Genomic DNA, 26,903 nt, shown 5'->3' on the forward strand with positions numbered 1-26,903 from the left:
ATATCTGGTTCCCAGCCCTGTCTCTTGACCTTTTAATTACTTTATTTGAAACAGCACTGAGGGTATAATAAAAACTGGAGGTTGTCTCTCGTTTGCTTTATTCATAAATTAAAGCTGTTAGCTTGGTGAGGTGAAAGTCAAGCCAGGGTGTTCATTACTACACAACTGACGTCTTGTCAATAGCACCGCTTTTTAGTTTGTTCTAGTCAGCACTTGTGTTCATTTTGTTGGGCCATTGGGAAATAAATACAACAAGATTATACATTTGGAAATACCACAAGAGTTCATGGAGAAGGAGGGAGGGGAAGAGAGGCAGTTGCTGGAAGAAAGAAAAAGAAAAGCAAATGATAAATTATACACCGGGTAGAAAGTGACGTGTTATCTTGTGCTATTAACAGCCAGAGATAATTGCAGTGAATATTGTAATTGTGAGTTTTGCAACTTACGGCGCACAGTGTTCAACATCAATCTTGATAGGGAACAAAGCAATTTGTATTAAAACTTAATTCACTGGGTAACTTTCTGCGGTATACAAGGGAGCCCACAGATGGGCTTTTCAGGAAGTTCAAATGCACCGGCAATATGGAGAAGCATATTAATGTTCCCAGCCTTGGAGAAATATGGCATTACAGCTTGTAATGAAAACAAATGCATGCCATTATACTCTAGTTTGTGTTTACTTAATCAAAAGTGTACAGTTTGCATGTCAAGGAATTGAGTGTCCCAGGATCAAAATGGAAAGAAGGCCTTCTTTGATTTGTGGATCCAACAGCAAGGGCTTTTAAGTTTTCTGCTTAAGCAAGTTTTCTGCTTATTGCTCCTGTACTGCAGACCTACAGTTCTAGTATTGACGTTGGAGATGGAACAGAAAGGGAAGCTGATGATTCTTTGATTGAAACTCATCAAATTGCAGATGATATTCTGAAAGTATATGTTATGCATGAAATATCCGTACTACTTATTTGAGGTGTTGCTGAAATTAAACAGGTCCAAAAATTACAGATACATTACAATTTTTGAACTTTTGGCAGATGGAGTAGCATTTTTTTCCGTTCAGATTTTGGCCAAGTTGATTTGCCATTGCCGTTTCAGTAATCCTGTAGTGTCTTGTGCACCTGACGTTGGAATTGTGTTAGGAAGAGAATGTGGTAAAGGGTAGAATAACAGTGTAAGGAATGGAGAAAAGGTACAGGACCCTTCCACAAACAAGACCCATACAGATCTGGGGTCTGCACCTGATGTTGGTCCTGGAGAAGTCCTCAGTAGTTGGGCCAATCAACCTCTGGTTCAGCTGCTGATCCAGCAGAAGTGTGCTGAAGATAGTTTTGGTGTGCTTCTTCTGGAGCTGTGGAGTGCAAATTACTGCTCCCCAGTTCTTGGAATTCCCCCTTCCTGTAGTGCTTTGCTACCATCCTTCCATTCTTCAGAATGATAGGAGCCTCAGCTTTGCTGCTTTCCCCACAGGTCTCCAGGTTGGATGTTTACTCTCTATGAAAGCAAATACAGCAAGAAAATAGTAACGGATTGGGAAGCAGAGCATTAGCAGGAATGGCATTTTTTTCTGCTGTCCCATTTGCCATCTGGATAACCTTTCTGTTTTCCTTAGACAGATTATGAGATTAGATTAAGAGAATCTGTGTTTGGAAATGGAGAAGGATGAAGAAGAAAGGAATTTTGAAACTCATAGATTATTAAAGTATATACAGAAAGAGGATCACATTTTATTAGAGTGTTTAGTTGTTAGGCTCTTTCTAGCTTAAGAAATGTGTGATGATTTCTGCCTTCTTAAAAATCACAGATAAGGGCATTTTCTGATACTGCATTTTGCATCCAAAGCTGAATCTGAAATGAGTCCTACAGCTTGTGGTATGCTTGTAGCAGCTGTATGCAGTAGAGAAAAAGGATCTATGTGGTTTTCCCCAGTATTCATATCATGGGTTGATACTGTACCCATTAACCTTATAAAGATGTAGTGATCTTCCAAGACACGGCACTCCAATTTTGACAAAACAAAAAAAAATCAATTTCCTGATTGTAAGATCTCCTGGGAAGAGCTTCTGATGAGAATCACAATGAATCAGCCGATTAAGACACCTAGGATGCTGCATTATACAGAATCAGACCATTGGTCTGCTAACTCAGGAATTCTGTGCACTGAAAGCCACTGGTTTCAGATTGGTAGCTGTAGAGAATAAGGAAGATGACCTTGACGGAGATATGCAGGAACCGTTACTGAGGTCAAAGAGGCTGAAGCTATGAGATAACTTTAGGAAGCAGCTCAGACAAATGCCTCCCTAGTTTACTGAACCATCAGGAGGAGGAAGAGGTGCAGCACAGTCAGACTTGTGAGATTCTGTTGTTATAGCCAATCTCAGTAAAAATAGTTTTAGCCTTCCTGGGAAGTTGATTTCCTGGTCTGGTCTACCTAGTGAGACCGACAGTAGCCTGGCTAACCCAACCTGGAGAAGATTTGCACTTAGACGTCTGGCTTGCCAAGCAGATCCCCTATTTTAGCCAAGACCCTTTCCTAAGATTTAGAAGGGCATGAGCAATCTTGGGGACTGATGCTGGGTCTCATCCTGATAAAGACCCTGATGAACAATTCCAGTTCGATAAAAATAAATTGTATCCTTTGTCCATGTCACTTCCCCGCCCCCCCCCCCACCCGGCAGTCTCCTACAACAGGCTGAACTCAACAGTTGTAGACCAACCCATGATTACAGCATCTTGTCTCGATACTTTAAATGTTGCTTAACAAGAAAAATATGTCAATAGACAATGAAAGCTTTCATTTTATGCTTTCAGCTTGAGCAAAAACTGCTCCAAGCAGTGCTGTAAATTACCCCCGAAGAACGACAGTGGAGAGAACCATTTTTGTGACATGGGACATGACTGGCTTTGTAATTAGTAACATTTAACAATATATTAAGCATCTCCTTTCTGTCCCAGTAACTGCCTCCCCGATCCACTCCTACCCCTTCCAGCTTACAAAAAGCCTCACCTACCTTGTCTATAAATCAAGCCTTAGTTCTGTCAACAGATTACATCTGACTTTGTTATTTAAGGAAAATTACTGAGTGAACACCTTGTTCAAAAATTTGGTCATGATATATTACAGGATGAGATTTACTTTAAAAAAAAATCTGGAGTGAACTCCTCCCAGCTCCCGTTTGCCTTTTCAGGAAGAAGGAGGCAAGGTGGAGGAGAAGAAAATTAATTAATATTTGCTCAGAGGTCCATTATGTTAATCGTGGACGCTGTTTGCTTGGATCACACCGCCGTGATCAAACTGGGCCTTAATGTAGAGGGAACTCAGTCAGAAGTGACTGCCAACACATGATGGATTAGACGAACGTGACTGCTATATCATAACATTCATCGCCAATCTTGATTAGTAGCCTATTGAATTATGATTAATTTGCCAGAGTGCTGCTGACAGATAAGGGATTTTATCTGACAAAGTGTACCCATTGCATTTGCCCAGAAGCGAAGAAGCTCCAAAGTTACGGTGGGACAAGTAGCTTTCAATGTAGTATATTGCAAAGGTGCAAGTAAGGCTAGACCAGGGAGGTCCTAGCAGCACTGTAAGGCATCAGAAGCTGGGATCTGGATGTGCAAACAGGGAAATGCCAACTACACCATTAAGAGCTTTTTAACATATGAAGGTGCCTTACACCAACACAGATTATAGGTTTCTCTTCAACAGCAGTCACGGAATTTGGGATCTCTAACCGAGGTGTAACCCAACCATCCTGTGTTTTAAACAGAAATACTAGGACTGAATCCAAGTTCTTCTGTATACAGAGGTTAAGTACGTGACTTAATGGTCATATTCTCACATTGTGCTGGACCAGTTTGCTTTAATCTTTTTTCCCAGGAAAGTGGCTCTATGGTGCCATTCTACAGGGCCGGTGGCTTTTAAATATACTGGATCATACTGTTTCAAGGAACTTGCTGCTCCTAGTTTTGGGCCAAGTGATGCAAGAGTAAAGGAGCTGTATTCATGGGGAACAGTAGAGAGACTTTTCCCTAGCCAATTTACCCCAGAGCTTTTACCCCCATTATCCCGCAAATCCATTTATTACAAGTCCCAAATTTGACAGACTTCTCCCTGCTCTTACAGACACACCCCCACGTTTTAGCTTACCCAAACTGTGCGTCTCAGTGCTGAAAGGTTCAAAGCCCCACAAGGGCTTCCAGCATGAAAGCACATCAAGGTGGAAATTTCTTGACTGCTTTAAATGAGCAAATAAAATTCAAGGTGTTTATTTCCAAACAGCTAAATGCAGTTTTTATATTAGATGGTTTTATTCCAGTATACAATTCTGCTTCTCAGGGTGGTCAATAACCATCTTTTTATCTATCTCTGGTTAACAAATGCTAAATTGCACAGGGGACAGTGGGGATAGACCTCAGCTGGTCACATTTTCCATTTGGAAACAGGTCTGAGTTAGGGTATAAATACAAATTAGGGGGGATGTATTTAAAAGAAAACCCTTCTTCTCCCAAAGTACATTTAGAACAGGAAAATTATAACATACACAGAGAGAAAGGGGATGCATGTGTAATAATATTATCAAGGCTTTTGTGATTTTCTTATATTTTTGCATTGGTGGATGGATAGGTAGTAGATAGACAGACATCCCTAAGAATTAATGCTCCATTTTTTATCCTGAAAGATCTCTAAGAAAGTTGTGGGGAAAAAGTTACATGCTGTTTGCATGTTAATAAAGTGTTAATAAATATTTTTTCCCCCAGTCTAAACACCATGATCCCTTAAATCTATTGTAAGTTTACGCTCTTTTTTTTTTCTCTCTCTCTCCCAGGTTGGGATAAACTTTGAGTTTTCTTGAAAAATGTAATTTCTGGTGTCATTTTTGAAATCCTGCTCTGCTTGGACACCCATCACTGGTTAAACTTGAGAAGAGTTTCTGGCTGGGGAATTCTGGGAGTTAAAGTCCACTGATCTTAAACTTGCCAAGGTTGTTTCTCTCTGTCTCTCTACAGGCAGAGAGAAATGGGTATCCTATTCAATATGCCACCTTTCATGGGTCCAGCAAGATTCCAGAACTGCTGCAGTTCTTATGACCCCTCCTTTCCCAGTTTTCCTTCATTTTTCCCATCCTAACATACAAGTTGTACCAATTAAACGCATACAGTTTATATCATCATCTTGCACATGTCTCTTTAGGGATGTGGCCCATGACACTGTGGAGTAGAGACTTTAGAAGGTTCACAGTGAAGTCCACTGGCCCATTTCTGTTAGACTGCATAGAGTTGGAGGTTGAGGAACTTTGCTGCAGAAACTTGTGCTAGATAATCCTTGGTCTGCTCTTAGCAAGTGTCCCAATTTTTTAAGTAAGCACATTCAAGGTCTTTCATCTGTTAAGGTATAATTAATCTGTATTACCTTGCTTTGGAATTTTAAAACACATTAGTGGATCCTGAGGCTTGAATAAACTAGCAGATAATTCATTCAAGAGGGGAGTAATCCTATCACTCTTTGGTTTCTTCTGTTGTGTGTGTATCTGTGTGTCTTTCTTAGATTTGGAAGATCTTGTTTGCCTTATCCAATCTTTGGAGAAATGAATACTTCAACTTTGTTGCTTTATTTTTCAGTTCAATTACTCCATATAAACCTTGAAAAGATAGGCTGCTTACTGATCCTTTGTTGTGATTTATGGTTGTATTTTAAGTGTCTTTGTAGAGCCACTAGAGTAGGACAGAGATAAAATAGAAACATGACAAGGAACTGAAGAAAACCACAGCTGTTAATAGGCTAATTTGCTCCAATTTCTTCTCAAACAGAGCTTTGTGTATTACCAGCTTTGATATAACCTTTTAACAAGTGTATTATCTTTAATTGACATACTTATTGATAGTCTACATTTTGCCTCTGCTGGACATTGTTGCTACAATTCACAGTAAAATGAATCATGATATAATTTGTTGTTTAGTTCTTTATTTTAAAAAAAACAGTTTATAGGCTTATTATTAATGTCAAGATTTTTTTCTTTCTAATTTGAATTTAATAAACCGTTTAGCATAGAGCTCTGCCGAGTTCCCAGTATTAAAATGTAAAGATTGAAAGTGTGGGTCCTTTAATCAGTGCCAATAATTAATGTATTCATTGCAGAAATGTAATGTAGACCTTAACTGAATTTTAATCAAGGTTTTGGCATTGTGAAAAACATAAACAATCATCAATCTAGAGTACCATGTGTCCTTTGAGGTGCATATGGTAATGTTGTGCCAAAGTATGCCATGTAATTGCTTCTGTGCAAAAAAGGCTTCTGTTTTGATACAGTATTGACACAACGCATGAGAATTTCTTGGTTATGCGTAGTTCTAGTAGATTGAATGGGCAGTTTTTGTATTATAAGGTCCCTAAGGAATGTGGGCTGTCTTGTCATTCACTGGGCAATCCTTTCTCTGGTGGCCTGCAGCTTCCATGGTTTCTCATATCTTGGTAAATCCCAAATAAATGTAGCTCAAGGAAACCACTCTCTTCCAAGAGAATTTTCTCAGATAAGGAAGCAGCCTTGGAGAAGGCAAAGTGATGGGGAACATGCAATGGAAGGTCATTCTAAAGTACTCTGAGAATGAGATAGAAAAACAGAACAGAAGAAGAGTTTGAGAAGTTGGTAGACAGATCTGGGCACTTTATTCCAAAATGCCAAAACAAGCCAGGAGGAAAAGTGGGATGCCACTTTAACCAGAAACACTCTTAACATGACAAACCAGTTCACCATTTTCGTTTACTGGCCTGTAAGAAGAGGTGGACTGAATGACCCACAGCTGGAACTTTCTCATCTCGCTCTGGTTCCAACTTGGTGATGAGAAGAGAACTAATTGGAAGGCTGTTTGAACCATGACACATTTGTTCCTCAGGACAAATGAAGTATTCACAGAGGCTGCATTGTTGTCACTTCTTGGCATGTTGAACTTGAAAGTAACAAGGGAAGGTATAAGTTCTCCAGGAGAGAAGCTGTGATTGGAGAAGAGACGCCCCAACCCCTGCACGCTGGAATGAGAAAACTAAACTGTTTTGTAGCACCGACGAATATGATACATCACTTTTGATCAAAGCAAGCATCAAAGCAGGGTGGATTCAGTAGCTACCACCGAGTTCTGTGAATCATTCTCACCGCCTTCTTGTCACTGCATTGTTGAAGAATAAGGGACAAGGTAATCTGATACAAAAGCTTCTTTCCCAGATGTAGTCATGATAGCTGAGTTTTCAGGTCATTCCCAATACCATAGGTTAATGTATAATCTATAACGCAACTTCACAGATATTAAAGAAGGAAACTTGAAGTATTGTTCAGTACTTAATAATAGAATGTTAATAATCTGTAATCATATCATATAAACATCACTGTATTGAAACTGTATTGCAATGTATCAAGATTTATAACAATATAATAAAAAAGGAGGGGGGAGAAGGAAACTTGGGGCTGTATCCACTCAAACCAGCTTCCTATGTGCCTTTCATTTCTGTTGGCCCTTATGTCACGGCTCATTTTCCTGACTTGCTTTTTCATAAAAAGAAAAAAAAACCCAGTAAAGTTTTCATCTTTATAATGAATGAAATGGATGAGGTTGACCCTCCATCCATCCATCCATCCAGCTATCTATCATCTATCTATCATCTATCTGATCTGGAAAAGTATTCTTATCAATAAATAATGGAGCACAGCTACCTGTTTTCTAAGATAATCTAAAAGGCCTTTGTGGCTCTCTTCTTCTGAAAGCCTGTCTTCTAGCAAATAATCATCATGTGAGCTTGAGACTCCTACCTTCCATTCACTAGTAATTGTGATACAGCTCTCACCATGGCTTGTACGATAGACTGCTTTTTAAAAATATATCCTGGCTTACCATGTTGCATGAACCAGTGATTCTTCCCTGAATGGAACAAATATGTTTCTCCATTTTGATTAGAACTGGTCACAAATAGCTTTTAAAAATGGGCAGAGAACCTGGGTGGACGACTCCTCTGGATTTCTTCAACGGAAGAACTTCTCCAGTAAGTTGTCAAGAGAAGAAGTTGCTCATAGTGGTAACAACCCAGGGAGAAGAATACCTTCTTGAATCTTTTCCTTAGGATTTGATGGTATCCTAAGAAGTCAGGAAGGCTACAGAATAAGAGATCATGCTACAATGAAGGAGAATTCAGCATAGCTCTTGACTGCACTGTAACTACATAATGCCATCCATAAGAATGAGAATATTGCTGAAGCAAATTCTGTTCCTACAGTTAGAACAAGAATGGGTAAGAATACTGTAGACTTTCTCAGCTGGGGTTCAGATAGCCCCCTTCTTCTGGATTTGGGGGTGGGGGACCAAGGGTCCCTTTCCTGACTTTGCTCGCCAAATCATAAAGACAGGCTTGTGTGGTTTCTAATGGGGGATTGGAAAAGGGGAGGTTTGACTTGATATTCAAGTTTAGCTATTGGGTCTTTTAGAAGAGCTTCATTTTAGATTCTGTGAATAAAATTAGCACTATACAAGGGCTCTGCGTTGGGGTACATTTGACATTTCTGTTTTTCCAGGACATTAAAAAAAAAAGTCACACTTGCACAGAAGTCCCTTTCAGGAAAAAGAAAGGGAAAACATATGTTAGTCATTGTATTTTGGTGGCTCCTTCGTTAATAACTCTGACATGTCACTCCAATTCTGGTAGGTCTGATAGATTAAACATGAGCCTCTCATTATTCAAGGTGGTTAAATATTTTGGCTTACTTTGCCATCCTAATTTTTATTCCTTACACAGTCAGGCTACCAAAATTGACATCTTCTTTTTAAATTGTTTGGCAGTGGCAATTTCTCTCTCTCTTTCTTTCCCCTCCCTTTCCTGCTCAGAATTGCCACTGATGTAAAATATTACTAGCTGGCATCTTTTCCATCCCCATTTTAATTATTCTTGACACCGTAGAGAAACATCTAATATAAATCTGTAATGCCTGCTGATGACAGACTACACGGTTGGAAGACCATGTAATCTCTCCACAATTAATTAAAGTGCATGGCATTGTTGCCTTGTGTGTGCCTGTGCTCACAAGTGTGCGTGTGTGTGCCCGCCCGCCTGTGTGTCTGTTTATCTAGCATCCAGATGCCACTAACTGGCTCAAATAGGACTGCTGTCAACTGTAAAAAATTAAGATCCAGAGCCTGAGAAAGAAATTTTGTAAAAAAAAAAAAAAAAAAAGCAAAAAACAAAAACCAGATGCCCTGTGATTTCTCTCTCGCTCTATTTTTTTTTAAGAGGTATTGTTTTACTCTGTCATTTAAGGGATTGTTTTATCATTACTGTAAGTCTTGCATGCTTAATTATTCATGTAATTTAGCATATCAGTGGTTGTGACTGTCCCCCCACCCCCTCCATAAGTGTTGGACACTTGGGTGGATCTTTTGTTGTTACTTTTTTAAAGAGAATAATGCTAATTGGCATAAACAAGCTTTAAAAAGAAATCCCCTTCTGTGGAACAGAGGAGACAGAAATCCAAACTGGTGTTCTGTCAGATTGGTGCCACTGTGCAGATGCGTGGGCTTGTTCGAGAAAGCAGCTTGCTCTCACGCTGGAATTTTTAGCCTGTCAGGCTGATATTAACACCTGGGCCTGCTCAGCAGTAAATTTCAGTGTTAATTTTCAGTACCATAAAGGCAATTAAATCCACATTGGCAAGTACAGATATTGTGGATGAGATTGTATCCAAGTTTCCACCTATTTCTGCCTCAGGAAGTTTTATTCCCTCCCCCCCCCTTTTGTGTGTGTGTGTGTGTGTGTCCTCCAACATATTGGCAAGGCACAAAGTTGGGAAAGGCTGACCTACTTGCTTCCACATATATATGGATGTTATATCCCCCACCATGAACATAACAATCATCCTATGGAATAAAGCACCCTATCTGCTTCATTTCTCAACCTACCGTGATGGACCCTCTCTTGAAACTTGAACATTATGATTGTGCTTCAGTGACTTCTGCTTACGTCAGGGTCCCAAATCGATCCAGAGCAGTGTTTCTCAACCTTGCCAACTTGAAGAAGTGTGGACTTCAACTCCCAGAATTCTCCAGCTCCATTTCAGGGGAATGCTGGGAGTTGAAGTCCACACCTCTTCAAGTTTGCCAAGGTTGAGAAATGCTGATCTGGAGGAATCATTTCACACATCCCTGCTTTCTAAATAGGTCCCTAGTTCAATAATAATAATAAAAAAAACCTGCTTTGTGAGCAGCAGGTGTTTCCGCTTAAATTGATCAGGTAATATGATGGAAAAGATCACTGTTGGTGATCCTAGAAGCCATGTTTGTCAGAGGGTAAAATGCTGGGTTGGGTAGATAAACACTGTGTTCCTGTGTAAGAGTTTCCGCTATACCAAAGAGCAACGGGCACGATTCTGTTATACCAAAGAACTTTCCTCCAGCACAATGGGACGTGCTCACGGTCTTTGCTACAACTCTTCACACTTCTACAAAGCCTTTTCTGCAGAGCTTTGGGAGCTGTGTGCATGTGTCTGGAGCTGGAAAAAAGTTGAAGAAAGGTAACGTTGCTTAGACTGGAAAGTGGCCTCTTCTACAGAAAGTAATTTACAGAAGCGTACCCTTGGATTCAAGCTTAAGTAAAATGAAACCCCAATTTAAATTAATTTAAAACCGATATTTATAGTACACATTTGTCCTAAGCATTGATGCAAATGATCAGGAAAAGTGAACACTCAAAACGCATCATGTGTGTTTATGAGCAACAATGTCCCATGGGAAATTTTTCCAGTACCTTGAGTCAAAGGATCCCAGATAACATGCTTGATAAGTCTGTTAGCAAAGATTTAAGGAATCTCTTAAGGATCACAAGTAGTTGTAGGCCCCTGATTCCTGTTGTATCTGTTTAGTATTTTATGCACGCTGTGTTTTTGTGTGTGTTTATTATTCTTTATTATATAGCTTTGAATAACTGAAATATTAGGCTTTGTCATCTCAATGGCAAAGATAAGCTTGGAGTAAACACATGTTTTGATGTGTTTTATTGTTCACTTATACAATATTTTATGTTACTTAATACAATTTTGTTTTACTTAAAAGGAGGAAAGCTTTCTTCATTTGCATGTGTGTGGCTTGGAAACAAAAGGGCTGACAGTCCTTTTCTTTAAGGGGTGTTTTCGGAAGGTAGAGTGAAAACACAGACTTTCTAGTAGGCATTTCTGTGGGTGAAAGAGGTGCCTTATATACTTTCAAATAACACACAAGTTGATTTCTGTTAAAAGAATGAGAGAGGGACAAAGGAGTGTATATTTCGGTGATTTCATTCCTGCAGATGATATATATGCAAGACTGCAAGGAGGAACAATATTTAGATAATAAGCAAACAGTGTCCCTGAAATGCCCCATTGACATCTATTCTACTTTATGGTGCAATCCAGTGTGGGCTTTTTTCCCCTACTAAGAACTCTTTTTTTATTATTATTAATCTCCACCCCCACCACCATCTCCATACACTGTTTGGTTATTGTCATAATTACTTAGTCCATTTTTGTCTCTAATAGATGCGATTAAGTATATTTAGCACTATGCAATAGGTTTTCTGCCTGATTGCATTCCAGCTAATGTGGAATCCCTCCGAGTGTTTTCTGACAGCTGCTCTAAATCCCAGGTTGGCTTGCCCGCCTGAGACTTCTCCCATGCCTCGCTAACATTAGGGGAATTAACTCTGTTAGACTAACCAGAAAATCCAGGATGAAATTTGATTATGAATAGATCTCAAATTAACTTTCAACGGCGCAGAAGACTTGGGGTCTTCTTTGAACCAGAAAGATCCAAAGAGCAAGAACAAAACAAACCTCAGGACTTTTGTCTCAGTTAACTCTGACTGAATTATTAGCTTCGGCATGCCATAGGTTAAAAGGTCTGGTTTCAACACTGAATGTTATTCTGCTCCTTGTACACCTATAAAAGCATAAGAGGCATCATTTTTATCATGCACCAAGGAACAATACTGTAGGTTCTGAAAATACTGGTAACTCCAGTATTTGCTCCTCTTTATGAGTCTGATTATTATGTGGGGCTACTACTGAAAAGGGCCTACCCCACTCATCTCCTGAAAATTAAGCATGACCCGGTTTTGAGAGCTCTGGAGCTAGTTTTAAGGCTTGGGCTATTTTTTAGGGATGGGTGTTTTTCTTCTGGTATCTCATGGGTAGGTGATGTGTTACCCACAAGAGCCATCATGCTCCCAGATATATTGTATAAATATAAATAGCATCCGCAAGGGAGAGTTAAAATCCTGCAAGATGGTGGACTTGGTCTTGTGATCCCAGCCCTGTCCCTTGTATACCTGCATCGAGATTGCACCCATGTACAAAGACGTGGGGCTTGGATCATGATGCTGTACCTGCCACCTTGCAGATTTCCCACCCACGCACCCCAAAGATGTCCTTGAATATAAATAAACAATAAACTGGAATATGACAATGCGCCAGCTTCAAACATAGCTATCTGCAGCAATAAGTTGGGGCAACCCAACAGGATGGCAGAGATCACCCTAGAGGGGTAGTTTTCCTTCAATGGATGTTTGATAACCAGCCATGCCACCAGAGTAGCCCATTTATGAATGTCTGTTCTGCATATGATCACAAACATGTCCCTGGCTCAAAGATTTGGAATATCTTCACAAGGTCCATGTGGTTGGCCTTTCTTGCAAAGATGGGAGAGTATGCTGGCTGCACCCTATAGGATCTCAATTTACAAGAGGGGAGAAGAGAGGAACAAAGGCAAGGATAGAAAAAAGAACAATCCAACAATTTTAGTTAAACATAGTACAAGATCCCCCTGAGCCAGGATGAGGATTCTCCTTTTCTTTTTAAGAACTTCTGTAACTAGGTAGGGATCATGGGAAGCAGGGGAATTCTGGGAGTCGAAGTCCACACATCTTAAAGTTACCAAGGTTGAGAAACACTGTTGTAGACAACTCTCAATTCAGGAAGGCCAACTGAATACAGCATTCATCTGGTTGTTTGCTCTTGTGTAGATGTTGTTTTCATTTATTCATCCCTAGCTTGGATGAACCAGATGACAATCGTGAGGTGGAGGAGAGTTTTTAATCTTTCCTTGCCTCTGAAGATCCAGTTAGAAGAGCTTCCATCCATTCCTCCATCTCAGCTGCAAATGTCTTTGTCTCTGCTTTTTGCAGTGGGAGGAAAGCTTGGCCAACTACCAGTAGAACCACTTGTGTCCTGCAAATAGTAGATGAGAAGGCTAATAAAGCTGTGATGGAGTAAAAGATTAACACTACCTACCCCAGGATTCCAGCCCAGTTTTGTGTGGGAACATCTATTTGTGAAAACAACAACTACGGGGCAAACCGTGTGAGTAATGTATTAATTTGGCCTTCAGTCAATGGTCTGGTTTATATAGATGCACAATCATTTTCTCCTACAGGGTCTTTGGAATTGGTCTTCTGATTTCTTGTTTGGTTTTTCAAACTTTGCTTTTCTTGGGAATTCTTCATTCTTTAACTTTCCTGTCGGTGGCCCATCTTCTGAGCATCCCAGCTGCTTTCTATTTATCCCGTCACCTTCTTGATTTGCACAGCCCAAAATGCTGGGAACAATTAGCCACTGGTGATGTGCTGTTGCTCCAGAGTTGCTCGGCAACCGCGGCAGCAGCATCAGGAGAGACTTGTCTCTTCACCGAGTCTCCGGAAGGGGGATACAGAGACAGGAAGATGGAATTCAACCCTCTTCCATGCACTTGACTTTCTTATGGAAGGATAACAGCTGTCAGGTCCTTCTGACTCTGAGAAATGTACATATAAATCCAGACCATTTTTTTTTACGGAAGATGCACGTAAAGAAATACAAAAAATTCTCCAGAAGGAAGTGGGTGTAGAAATAGACTTCCTTGCTCAGTGTGAGTTAATGGATTTTTTTTTAATAGCAAAAAAGATTGATCCTCTTTGAAAGCCTTATTTCCTAACTGTTTCCAAGTCAGGTTCATTTGTGGAGCTAAAAAAACACTGTTATTCTTGTTCCATCACCAGCTCCTCACTGATTCCTACTGGACCCATCAGCTCTACTGCCTGCCTTGAACCCACATAAGCTGGGGTAGCTGGTCTTGCAATGCATCCTTTTAAATCTCACAAGGTCCCTAGTATTGAAGGGGGCACTGTGGAAAGTTTTCAGTAGTGGTTAGTTGACTCAAGTGAAATTAGCAGAGTCCCCCATCCTGGGAGTATCTGGTGGTTCCAAGCATCTACCAAGGGTTTGTCCATTGAATTGAATTTGAGAAAGAACATACAGCTCTGAGACACATTCCTATAACAGATACACATGGATTCAGTTTTTTAATAGGATCTATTATGGTAGGAAATAACCATGCAGGAGGGGCATGTTGTGGGTCCCGTCAGCCAAGGAGCTTCATTTGGCAGGGCCCAGGAGGAAAGCCTTTTCTGCCAGGGCACTCACCCTTTGGAACATCATTCCCCCCGAGGTAAGGTTGGCCCCAACCCTTTTGGCCTTCAAGAATGCCCTCAAAAGTTGGTTTTGCCGTTGGGCCTGGGGATCCCATGGAAACATGGAGCCCATCAAATGGTTGATATAAGTTGATTGCATTCTTCCCTGTCTTTTGTTGTTAGAGTTTTTGAACTGTTTTGAACTGTTTTAATGGATAAATTATATTGATTGTTTAGCACTTGTTTTAATTGTGTACACCACCCACAGTCACATGCGAGTGAGATGGGCGGCTATATAAATTCAGTGAGTGAATGAATGAATGAATGAATGAATGAATGAATGAATGAATGAATGAATGATGGTGGCCAAGTCCAAACACATACAGTATATCACTTGAATCGAATTGAATTATCCATTCAGTCGTACCCGACCCTTGGTGATTCCATAAGTCAGCTCTCTCCATGATTTCCGATCTTGTACAGCTTCTTTCAGTTGCTTTATATTTTGGCCTGTGTCTACTTTGATTACATCCAGCCATGCATTCTTTGGCGTCCTCGTCATCTTTTGCCACTGACTGTTCCAAGCATAATGTCTTTCTCCAACGATGTTGATCTTATAACATGACCGAAGTAACTAAGTCTAAGTTTTGTTATTTTTCCTTCTAGTGACATGTCTGGTTTTATGTACCGGCTTCAACATACGGTATATCACTATATAGTTATATCAGTATATCACTAGCCACCCTCTAGCCATGCAATCTCTTTGCATATTGGTCTCCTCCTTGAAATCTACAGGAATGCGCCAGATATATTTGCCACTTTCTAAATATTCAGCTAATGGATTTAAAGTCCGACTATATTTGACATCGCTCCATGTTAAATGTGATAATTCTCTCCCTTTCCTCCCCCTGCCTTGTGTTAACAGTCTCTCAAAGTGCTAGGATTCTATATAACACTGTATATCCCTAGTTTCAACACCTCTGACAACCATCTCGGTTAAGATTCTTTCAACTGAGCAATGGAACCACAATTTGGTGCAAAATCTCAGTCTCCAGGAGGCCCAGCCTGTAAATGGAAGCCTTAAAGAAGTTGATCAAGATATATATTAAACTTTGCGAGGGAGCGCTTATCTCTAGCAGCCAGCCATGTGCTGGTGTTTTTCCAAAATGCAAAGAATCATGCCAATGTTGCTTTGCAATTAGTGCTCAAGGCCCAAGATAAGGTAGGGAATATAAAAGGAATTAAGAACAGATAATGCTAATGCTAATAAAGAAACATAATCCCCTTCCTTCCTTCCTTCCTTCCTTCCTTCCTTCCTTCCTTCCTTCCTTCCTTCCTTCCTTCCTTCCTTCCTTCCTTCCTTCCTTCCTTCCTTCCCTATCCCCCTCCCTCCCTGTCCTTCCCTCCCTCCCTGTCCTTCCTTCCTTCCTTCCTTCCTCCCTCCCTCCCTCCCTCCCTTCCTTCCTTCCTTCCTTCCTTCCTTCCTTCCTTCCTCTTGACATTTAAAACAAAAGGAGCAGGCAGGTTCAAATCATGTTGCATTTCAATAAAGGTTTGGTCCTGGGCTTATTGTCATTTTTATACACTCACAGAGAAGCAGAAATGAACAGGAATATCTATTCATTCACAGTGCAAAAACCTACAGTTTCTCGATCCTGCCCTTTTCCACTACAGTCTTTAAGGTTAGCAAAGATGCTGAAATAACTGAGCCTGGAGTCAAAGCATCCTTTGTCGACACGGAAATGTGTTGCTTCTCATTTGGAGGAAGGTCAAATTGATAAACAAAACCTAACTGTCTGGGTAATGACTTGATCAAACTAATTCGTACGGACAGTCTTGTACAATGAATTACTTTCCTTCTGGATCAGATGGGGCTTTTCACCTCTGTGCCCCAGGTATTATTGCTGATTGTTATCACCAAATAGTTAGTACCGAGCCTTCCATCCTATTATTTTAGTGGAGGATATTTCTTCTCCTTTGTTTATTTTGCATTGTCTGGATCATCTGAAATCCACCACATAAGTGGGAAAAGCTTGCTTTATCTCCCTTTTTTCCTCCTCACTTGGAAAGGTAGTTTTGTTTTGAAACTTAACATCTCCATACGCCCCTCGATTCCCTTTAATGAGAATTGCTGGCGTTTGATTTCCATTGAGATTTTCAAGAAAGGCATCAGCAAGGAGAAGAGAGTGGTTTATCTCTTCTTTTCATAGCATCTGCCCTGCCCTTGAGATCTCTCTTTTTTGCTTATAGAATCAACCCAAGTCAGGGAGATAAACTCATATTTTGTATAAGCTGTGCCCGACAATACGTATGATAAAGATGTTTCATCTTCTTATGCATGGGGGGGAAATGAAAAAAAACGCTATACTTTACACATATTTCTTTCCTCAAATTGGGAGCTTTCTGTCGCCCTGGGCTGCAGTGGGGAATGCTAAGGAAGTTGAATTTACCTAGGAGCAGAGTGAAAAATGATCAAGATATTGGCTGGAGTTGGCCGTAGTAAGGATCCATTGCTTTGCGTGACAATTTGGGGGCAATCTCAATATGACAACAGCAATTGTCTGCTCAGATCTGGTTATGATCGGCAATTATAGTTGCATAATTCACCTCATCATCTCTTTTCAGGGCCTTTATTTTTCCTCTTGGTGACATCCCTGAAGTGCCTGATGAAAATGTCATATATCATCCCAGCTTTAAAACTCGTCAGGGTTGCAGGAGGGAAGAATATGCCGTGCCTAGCCAGGTTGATATTCATCACTGGATTTCCCTACCCCCACCTCACTTCCTATATTTATTTTATTTTATTTTTAACGCTGAGAGAGGTCATGACACTCATAATTTCCTTTTTGATATTGTCCTCCGTTGATATGACAAGCGGCCATAAAAACCCTATTGTATGCCGCAGTTAAGAGCCGTTCTGCAGAGTTGATTGCATGCAATAATGCCACATTACTGGGGGATTTGCTCGTAGTTGGCCGTTTCGGAGATAATTAGATTTGATGTCAACATTTCTTTATCACCTGCATCCTTTTGTGCATCTGCGTGTCAAGTTGTTATTTCTGGATTTATTAGCACCCTCAGAGCTACTATCTGTCTGTCAGCTTGCACGATGTCTGTGTTGACAGTTGTAAAGTTAATTACTACTACTAATGAGCAGCGGGCTTTTGGTGGACATGGTATTTGGGGCATTTAGAAGGGATAATTAGAATTCCTGCTTTCACTACCACTGTCATGGCTGTGTGTGACTGTTACAGCTGGAAGAAGCGCCATCAGCATCCTGGATAGCACAACTCAGAAGTTTCACTGAACGCAGCGAGATTTCCAAGAATGAAAGACGGGATCCTAATTTTCTAAAAATGTAAACTCGAAGAAGAGGCTGGGGAAAGCGCAACCAATTTCAACCTCCAGCGTGACAGTAACTTGGCCATTCCCGTAGCTGCTGTTGTTCAGGTGCTCAGGACTATTTGTTGTGAACCCAATTTTCCTCTGGCTTTTTCTCCCCCCACCTCCCCAACATTTTCCTAATTTGGAGAAAGATGGGGAAATGTCCAATTTCCCTCCCTCATTCCCTTCCCCCCACCTTGCCTTTGAATTCTCCCAGTCCATTACAAGCCTTTTTGAAAGTGCTGCTTAAAATGTGCATCCAGAATATAAACCAATTTTTGCTCCAAAGAAGGTCGATTCTACACCTGGGAAAAAGCTGGCTCAATTCAGGTCCAAGTTGCATTCATATTCACCCTTGTCACTTTCATCACACAAGGTATAAGGGCTGAAGATGGCAAGGCAGGAAGTTATGATTCTCAGCCCAGACAAAATTATTAGGGAACATAGCCTTTGTGGAATGTGTCTTTCCTCAAGCCTGAATTAAAAATGGCCCACAGTGTGTTACTTTAAAAAGGCAGGAGGAAAAAGTCCAGAATTTAAATTTTGGGGTTGATTCCATATCTGTATCAAGGGAGGAAGGGACTGTTCCTATGTTCTGCAGTAGCTAATCTTCTGTGTATATATGACTCCTTTCTTGCCAGCAATAAAACATCATACTGGGTTTGAAAAGCATTTGCTCTTAGCTAGCCAATGAAGAAGGACTGAGTTTCTGGAGTGAGAGATTTATTACCGTGCAAGTATAAAGTCTGACACAGTGTCATTTGCACAGACATATCAAAAGCTCTCATGTCAGGTAAAGGGATTGCAACGGAGCCATCTCCTTGATCTTGCAGCTTTCTGCACGTGAGGAAAATTATTTTGATTTGTATAGAGATTTTTTAGAAATGGTGCTGTCCAGAGGTTTGGAGAAGTAGCTTGAGAGAAAACAGCAACCTTAGGAGGACTGGTTGAAAGATCTGGAGCGGCTGAACCTGGAAAAAATATTAAATATAATAGCTCTCCAAAGAGCTGGCTCAGAGAAAATGAAGCAAATTTGTTTTGATGCTCCGCAGGCATTATTGGAATCAACTGAATTAAATTTATGGGAAATAGATTTTGGTTAAAGGTTAGAAAAAACCTTCTAATGGTATGCGCTGGTTGATGAGTGGGTGATGGGTTGGACAGTACCTTTCAGAGATGTAGCAGTTGTCCCCAACATTGCCATCATAGAGTTGGTTTAAATGACCTCCAAACCTCATTTGAATTGCATTCTTCTGTGAATACTCTAGAATGGTGTTTCTCAACCTTGACAAGTTTAAGATGTGTGGACTTCAACTCCCAGAATCCCCACCCAGCTCCATTGAGGAGTCCACAAACTTGTTAGGTAAAGGTAAAGGTTTCCCTTGACATTAAGTCCAGTCGTGTCCGACTCTAGGGGGCGGTGCTCATCTCCGTTTCAAAGCCGAAGAGCCGGCGTTTGTCTGTAGACACTTCCGTGGTTATGTGGCCGGCATGACTAAACAGAACGCCGTTACCTGCCCGCCGAAGTGGTACCTATCAATCTACTCACTTTCTGCATATTGATGATTTCTAATGCCAGTCCAAACCAGGAACATGACATTTGCAGAACTTTTAATTCCCTTCAAAGGAAATGTCCCCCAAAGTGATCTTTAAAAAATCCAGTTGGAATTGAGGGATTGGGAGGCTTACCTTGCCTCACTATCTTTTTTCCTTATTTTCTTTTTCTTTACTTTTGCATACTTCTGACCACCCAACATTAATCAGACCCCTTGCCTGGGTTGGTCAGGTGAATAAAAAACCAGAAGGTAAAAAGAAAAGGGGGTGGTGGAAATATGGGGTCTATTTGTCATGCTTGGGTGCTGTTTTGAAATGTATAAGTCAATACACAAGTACCCTCCACCTAGTGCTGTTCAGACGCTCTTCAGAAGCTGAAAGGCAGGGAAAACCCCGCACAGCCTTATGGATTATGAGCAGTTATCTGCCCCTGACATAAATAATTCACCAAAGAGAGAGAAAGAAAGAGAGTTGGGGAAGTAGAAGAGATTTCAGCTTAGAGTTGAGGTTGTCCTCCACGTTAAAACAATAAGAGAACTGTTTTTGCCTTTTCTTTGAAACGCTGAGATTTATTGAGTTTTAATGGAGAGCTGTGCAGGCAGCAGGATCCGCTAACCGGACTCCTACCTACGCTTATTTATTTCATTGCTGACATTCTGGATGGAACTTCTGTGGTTCCCAGAGAAAATATCTCTCCAACTTAGGTGGATCATTGGCAAGTCAGCGATATTCATTTGTATTAGATAAGGAAAGAATGCACACAGCGGCATCTGGTCATTTTTTCCCCCTCTCCATTTAGCAGCAATGACAGAATGTCATCGCGGAATTACTTCTGGAGCCATTTCTCCTCTTGATCTTGCCCTGGTTCTGCAGACTTGTCCCTGGAGGGCACTTCCAATGTATCCTTATATTAATTCTTCTAACTTTCAGACTTCATTGCTGACAATAGACCCCGTTGGCTTTCTCCAGCGATTACATTAAATTTCCTATCAAACCATGTCGGCGTTTGAGGTCAGGGTCTCCATGAGAAGCTTGAGATCTTTTGCCTTTCTAACTACACGGTTAGGTGGTGTTTTTAATTGCTTCTGGGTTTATTAGACAAAGCTTTCCAGTCTTTTCTTTGAAATACAACATGCTAGCCCACTTTAGAACCGCAAAAAATAAATATTCACCACATGAAGCCAGAGTTTGTTGCTATATTTTGGTGCCTCTTTTTGCAAAATAAATTTTGCCACCTCACCAATCTCAGAATTCATTTGCTGGGCTGGTATACAGAACAAAGATGATAATTCTTCCTTCAGAGTGGCAAGGGGATGCTTATTTGTGTCTGAGGGATGTTAAGAAGGTTCAGTTTCAAGTGAGCTCAGTACAAAGCGGTCCATTTGAAGTTCACAACCATTGCTTTGAGAGTGAAACGCCAAATGATGGAAACAACGCCATGTGGATCTGAGGTTCGCCATTGCATTGGCCCACCAGTAAAACAAAGAGGAAAAGCAACAACAGAGGCCTACTGTCCACCATGGGACATTCCCTTCAGAAGGAGACAGGTGGTCCAGCAGCCCAAACTGAAATGACCCCAATCAGTGATTGGAGGAAAGGGAACATTCTCACCACTGGAAAACACCTCTTTTCATGCAGAGAACAAAATATGGTAAAAATTGCCTTTGCAATGGGCAGCAGCAGGTTGAGGATTACATCCTGCATTGCTATCTTTGAGAAACAGTTAGTGGGCTGTTTTCCTGCTAGAGCAAGCTGAATCATGTGGGTGAATACATAGACCAGTGTTTCTCAACCTTGGCAGCTTGAAGATGTGTAGACTTCAACTCCCAATTCCCCATGCTGGCTGGGGAATTCTGGGAGTTGAAGCCCACACATTTTCAAGTTGCCAAGGTTGAGAAACACTGACTTAGACAATTGAATTAATCACTGGCTGGGGAAAGGGTATGCACACTTAGAACAATGTTTTGCCAAGGCTGGCCTAGAGCAGGTTGTTGTTTATTCGTTCAGTCGCTTCCGACTCTTCGTGACTTCACGGACCAGCCCACACCAGAGCTTCCTGTCAGTCATCAACACCCCCAGCTCCCCCAGGGACGAGTCCGTCACCTCTAGAACATCATCTATCCATCTTGCCCTTGGTCGGCCCCTCTTCCTTTTGCCCTCCACTCTCCCTAGCATCAGCATCTTCTCCAGGGTGTCCTGTCTTCTCATTATGTGGCCAAAGTATTTCAGTTTTGCCTTTAATACCATTCCCTCAAGTGAGCAGTCTGGCTTTATTTCCTGGAGGATGGACTGGTTTGATCGTCTTGCAGTCCAAGGCACTCTCAGAATTTTCCTCCAACACCACAGTTCCAAAGCATCGATCTTCCTTCTCTCAGCCTTCCTTATGGTCCATCTCTCAGCCATATGTTACTACAGGGAATACCATTGCTTTAACTATGCGGACCTAGAGCAGGACATAGAAGTAATTCTCACATGAGTTTCAACAAGGTTCATAAATGGGGGATAAGAGAACAAATCTCTAGCTGGGGCATGAGTCTAACTTTCTCAGTAAAGAATAAAAAGGCAGTTGATTAGTCAAGGACAGTTTTTTCCCCCAGTCTGCATCAGCTTCAGCCCACTGTTAGACAGATGGGTTTTCCTTCTTTCCTTTCATACAAGAATTAATCTTAATCTCAAAAGAGTGTTGAGCAAAAAAGGGTTAATCCAACGTAAAGTAACTTGGTTGAATGAAAATGTCAAATAAAAGCAGGTATTAACATCCTCCCATCCCATTTTGGTGACTAACTTCTTATTCTTATTGTTGTTCTTACTATTTTATTGTATGGCATAGCAGTTTGGTGTTCATGCTGCTTTTTCTTGCTGGGAAATCCTTGTGAGGTCCAGCAGCCAGATGTGTAGACTATTTAGCCGTGACAAGTCACGTTGCCTGGGGTGCACCACAAGGAGGCTAGTCTACATTGCACTGAGTTGGACTGAGACAGGGACTGGCCCAAGGTCACCCAGCTGGCTTTCATGCCTAAGGCAGAACTAGAACTCACCGACTCCTGGTTTCTAGCCCAGAACCTTAACCACTAGACCAAACTGGCTCTCCTACTTAGTATTATAATAGGGTTTTTAAACAATGATGGGCCTGCATTAGTTTGTAATAAGACATGGTGAATGAAAATGTCATAATGGAGTGACAAGCCTACTTCTGAAAAATCTCTCCCTCCCTCCCTCTCTCTCTCCCTCTTTGTTTCAAGAGCTTAAAGTGGAAGTAGTTCTGATCTAAATTAAATTAGAGTTTTGGGGCAGGAACATTTTTGTAGGCAGTAATTAAGACCAAAGAATGAAATGTGGTGGAGAAGGGGGAAGCAGCCAGACAGCCTACGGGGTTCTGCTTACCTGCATCTACCAGGAAAGAGAATTGTTTGTGACACCCTGGGGACAGTTTTGTCACCTGACAGTAATGCTGTTATGCACCCACTTGACACAGTAGATGAATCCATAAAGACAGATAAGTAACTGTGAAAGTAGCTAGGGATCAACCTGGGTGCTACCATTCACCTTCAAGTGACAAGTAGATAGTCATGAAGGATTGAAAATCCAGCTCTACATGGAGATCTGTCAGTCTGAAGCTAAAATACAGCGTAGATACATGAAGGCCGGGCCCTGGGGCCCTGGGCAATTGCGGGAAAAAGGCTAACTTCAGCGTATGGCTTTTTCTTCGTCTTCTTTTTCAATAGCTATATATAAATATATTGATGGCATGCAGATGTATATCTATATAACCCTATCCATATTATAAATCATCCAGGCCTTTAATGCACCATCCTCCTGAGCTGACAGTCTTCCTGCACTCAAATGGATTAAATTAAAATGGGTGGAAATGAGTGAAGATTGGGCCTCCAGTTATTCTCATCTAGAGCTATAAAGAGTAAATCTGCTTCACTAAACCAGTTTGCTGTAATGCTATGCCAAGCAGGTCCATTTTGGTTCAACCCTTTCCTTGAGGGGGATGGAGAAGGAATTTAATTATGTTTTCTACCCCAAGGAAAGTACAGAATTTGTATAAATGCCTTAGGGACAAGAAGACAAAGGAGTATAGACAAGTACCCTCTTTTCATGTTACAGTCATCTCTCTAGTGGGCTGCAGCCTCTCTACTTTCTCATGCTTCAGTTAAATGGCTCTGGGAAAACATTATTATGGAATTCCTCCATGGGACTTTTGGAATATGAGATAGAGACAAATATGGCACAAAAAAACACGAGGTAGGGAAAGCACGCACGACTGGGCTCCTGAAATTCTTTCCAATCCTTTATAAATAGTACTGATCTGGGTCAGGTGACCAGCATGGAAGAGAAAGTGGTCCTAAAATGGAGCAACCATCAGCATTCCAAGCCAATGGTCAACTACACACACACACACACACACACACATGGAGTTCATTCAATTGGTTTTTCTGGATTCTTTTATTCTCCACAATCCCCAGCCATTTTTGAACTCAGTCTGTCTTTTACTGACTTCTTCCCAATTCCAAATTTTGTCCCATTCTGTCTGTTTTCCAAGAGCTTTCCTGCTGACGAACCAGCAGTCCCGAGCCTCCATACATAATTTCTTTCCAATATTCCATCTGATTGCCTAGAATAAAAATCCAATAACATAAGAACCTTCTGCAGCCTCACAGCAATAAAGTAAATTCAAAAATTAATTCTGAAACCACCCCCACTCTGAACAAGATGGGAAACCACCCCTCTTTCAACTTCAACTTCAAAGCAGCAGGTGGTGCCAACGTCTGTCCCAGACATTTGCTTCCAGCATCTGCTATCTAAAGTCATACTGCCCCTGACTTTGGGGGCTTCACCCAAGCCAAGGTTATTTGCACTGATAAAGTGCTTCTCCAGAAAATGATCTCCCCTTGCCTTTTTAAAAAAATGACTAGACAATGAAATATACACATTTAATTGCATATATTTTGAAATTAAGCTGAAGTTTTGACCTTATGCCACTGATACTCAGTAGTGTAATGGTTGCAGTGGGGGAAGAGATGGAGCCATTGTGGAATACTGAGGAACCCTTTTTTTTTTTAGATTTTAAAATTATTTTTGTAAATAACTCAAGGCAGTGAATGTACCCAATACTCCTTCTTCCTCCTATTTTCCCCACAGCAACCACCCTGTGAGGTGAGTTGTGGTGAGAGAGAGGGACTGGCCCAAGGTCACCCAGCCGGCTTTCATGCCTAAGGCGGGACTAGAACTCACAGACTCCTGGTTTCTAGCCCAGCACCTTAACCTCTAGACCAAACTGGCTCTCCTAAAGGCAGTGAACATGCCTAATACTCCTTCTCCCTCCTATTTTCCCCACAGCAACCACCCTGTGAGGTGAGTTGTGGTGAGAGAGAGGGACTGGCCCAAGGTCACCCAGCCGGCTTTCATGCCCAAGGTGGGACTAGAACTCACAGTCTCCTGGTTTCCGGCCTGGAGCCTTAACCACCAGACAACTGAATCTACATCCACTCTGTTCTATTGTGAGTATACAGGGGACCTCACATTCTAGTGTTGCTAGAGCAGGTGAGATTTTGTCAACTTCTATCATGCTTCACTGTAGCCATCACTAAAAATCCTCCCTCATTTCTCACAGTATTTCTGTTCTGGATGATTTTGAGGCATTTTCCTTAGACCAACAGAGGTCCCCATCTGCGAATCTAATGGAAATGGATGACCCCAAAAGGAACAGAAAACCACAGAGCGTTGCAACTCCAGATGCCAATACCTAACTGATGAACTCAGAACATACTTTCAAGTTTCATCCATCATTTCTTTCACGGGATTTCAGAATTAGCTCAGGAATTTAGCCAATATAATCCATGATTCTTTTGTCATTTCATATTCTTTAAAAACAAAAAAAACAGAACCATTTAGCAATAGGCATATTAAGGTGGGAAAATTTCAGTTGGCTTTAAAGTGGTTTAACAAAATCATATATCTGAAGCTAAAATCAGATGAAGGTTCTGTATCCAACGAAAGTATATGTCCGAGTTCCAGATGTTGTAGACCACTGGAGATAGACTGAATCTAGAACTGTATGTCATCTTTGGACTAATTTCCAAAGCTGCCCTCACCCCCAAAATTTTGCTGAGACCAACAGCGAGAGAAGCAGTTCCATAAAAAGATTCTCAAGGAAGCTTTTTTTGCGTGTTTATTCCACTTGCCGTGGGAACCGATCTATGCCGTGCCTCCAAGAATACGTTGCAATCAGAACGTGATTACACAGCAGCTTTCAGGATTCCCAAATATTTCGAAGCCATTCTCGGCTGAATTTTTTAAAACAAAACAAAACAGGAGACTATGTGTTCGTTTGCATTTTTAGTAGAATTTTTAGAAATACGTATTTTAGAGGGGCAAATGCTTATATGCCAATTTAAATGCAATTTTTGTGCTTTTTAAAATGAAAGCACATGTCAGTGTGGAAACAGGATATAATTGATTGATTGATGATTGATTGATTGGAGAAGCACATGTAAAGATAAAATGGAAGGATTTGCCCATTTTTAATCTAGTGAGGTCGATAGTAAGTGTCAATTAGGATTGGTATTGTTTTCCTTTGTCTTTTGGAATTGGGGAGAGCACCACAACCGTTTTGTGACTAAATGCAAATGACATTATAAAACAAATACCCATTTTGTCGATAGCCTCCATTCATGCCTCAAACATCTAGTCTAAGTTTCCTGCTAAACTTAAATAAACCTGGCTGTGCCTTCATACCTTGCTTTTCTTCTTTAAACATCTCAGCTGATCAAGAACCTTGTAGAACTTGGAAGCTTGCACCATCTTTTGTGATATTTTGCTCATTCTTAATCAATGCATTATTCACCTGTGGGTGAAAACCAGTCCCTAACATGGATGTGTATTCCAAGTGGTTCTTGAGTAGGGAGTTGTACCCAGTGTTTTCACGTCTCCTTCCAGTTTGATGATTTGGGGAAGACTGTTTCGGTAGGAGAGTTGGGTTGTGGATAATTGTTTGGAGCTGAATTGGGGATGGGAGGGGGGGGGCTGAATACAGTGCCCCCAAGCTGGCTTCTTCTGCAAGAAAAGGCTTGGAAAAGCCCTTCACTCAGTCTCTTTCTGTGCACCTTTACTGTGAATCTTCCAGATTTGGGAAGGTAGATGATGTTCAGAGTGAGTCGACTGGAGTAGCCTAAAAGCCAAGTAAGCAAGCAAGCTAATAAATAAATAAACAAGACCTTCCCTTGGTCCTCAAATTTCTGTCATTGTTTGAATTCTGTTGCAATGCAAAGTCAAATTAATAATAATAATAAAAAATCCATCCAGTACCTCCTATTGTTTCAAGATGTGGGTTTTTTTACGTATGTCTCAAGCAGATATTTTATTATTTCACCCTCCTTCAAGTAACCTCTGATCCTGAAGCTGTTTTGGACTGGCTGCAGAACCTGGGAATCTTCTGAGCTTTGAACTTAAAGGGGAAGGTGATGTGCCATATCCAACTGCTCTTGTCCTACAGTTGTGTGCATTCAAGGAA

General features: G+C 41.0%; 1 protein-coding gene across 3 annotated transcripts in view; it reads left to right on the forward strand.

The window, feature by feature from the left end:
- The window catches only part of FTO (FTO alpha-ketoglutarate dependent dioxygenase), a 189,915-nt gene that overhangs the window by 132,007 nt on the left and 31,005 nt on the right, over positions 1–26,903 (forward strand). The gene's annotated exons all lie outside the window — the stretch shown is intronic.

The sequence above is a fragment of the Candoia aspera genome, chromosome 11, assembly GCF_035149785.1.
Source record: "Candoia aspera isolate rCanAsp1 chromosome 11, rCanAsp1.hap2, whole genome shotgun sequence".
NCBI lineage: Eukaryota > Metazoa > Chordata > Lepidosauria > Squamata > Boidae > Candoia > Candoia aspera.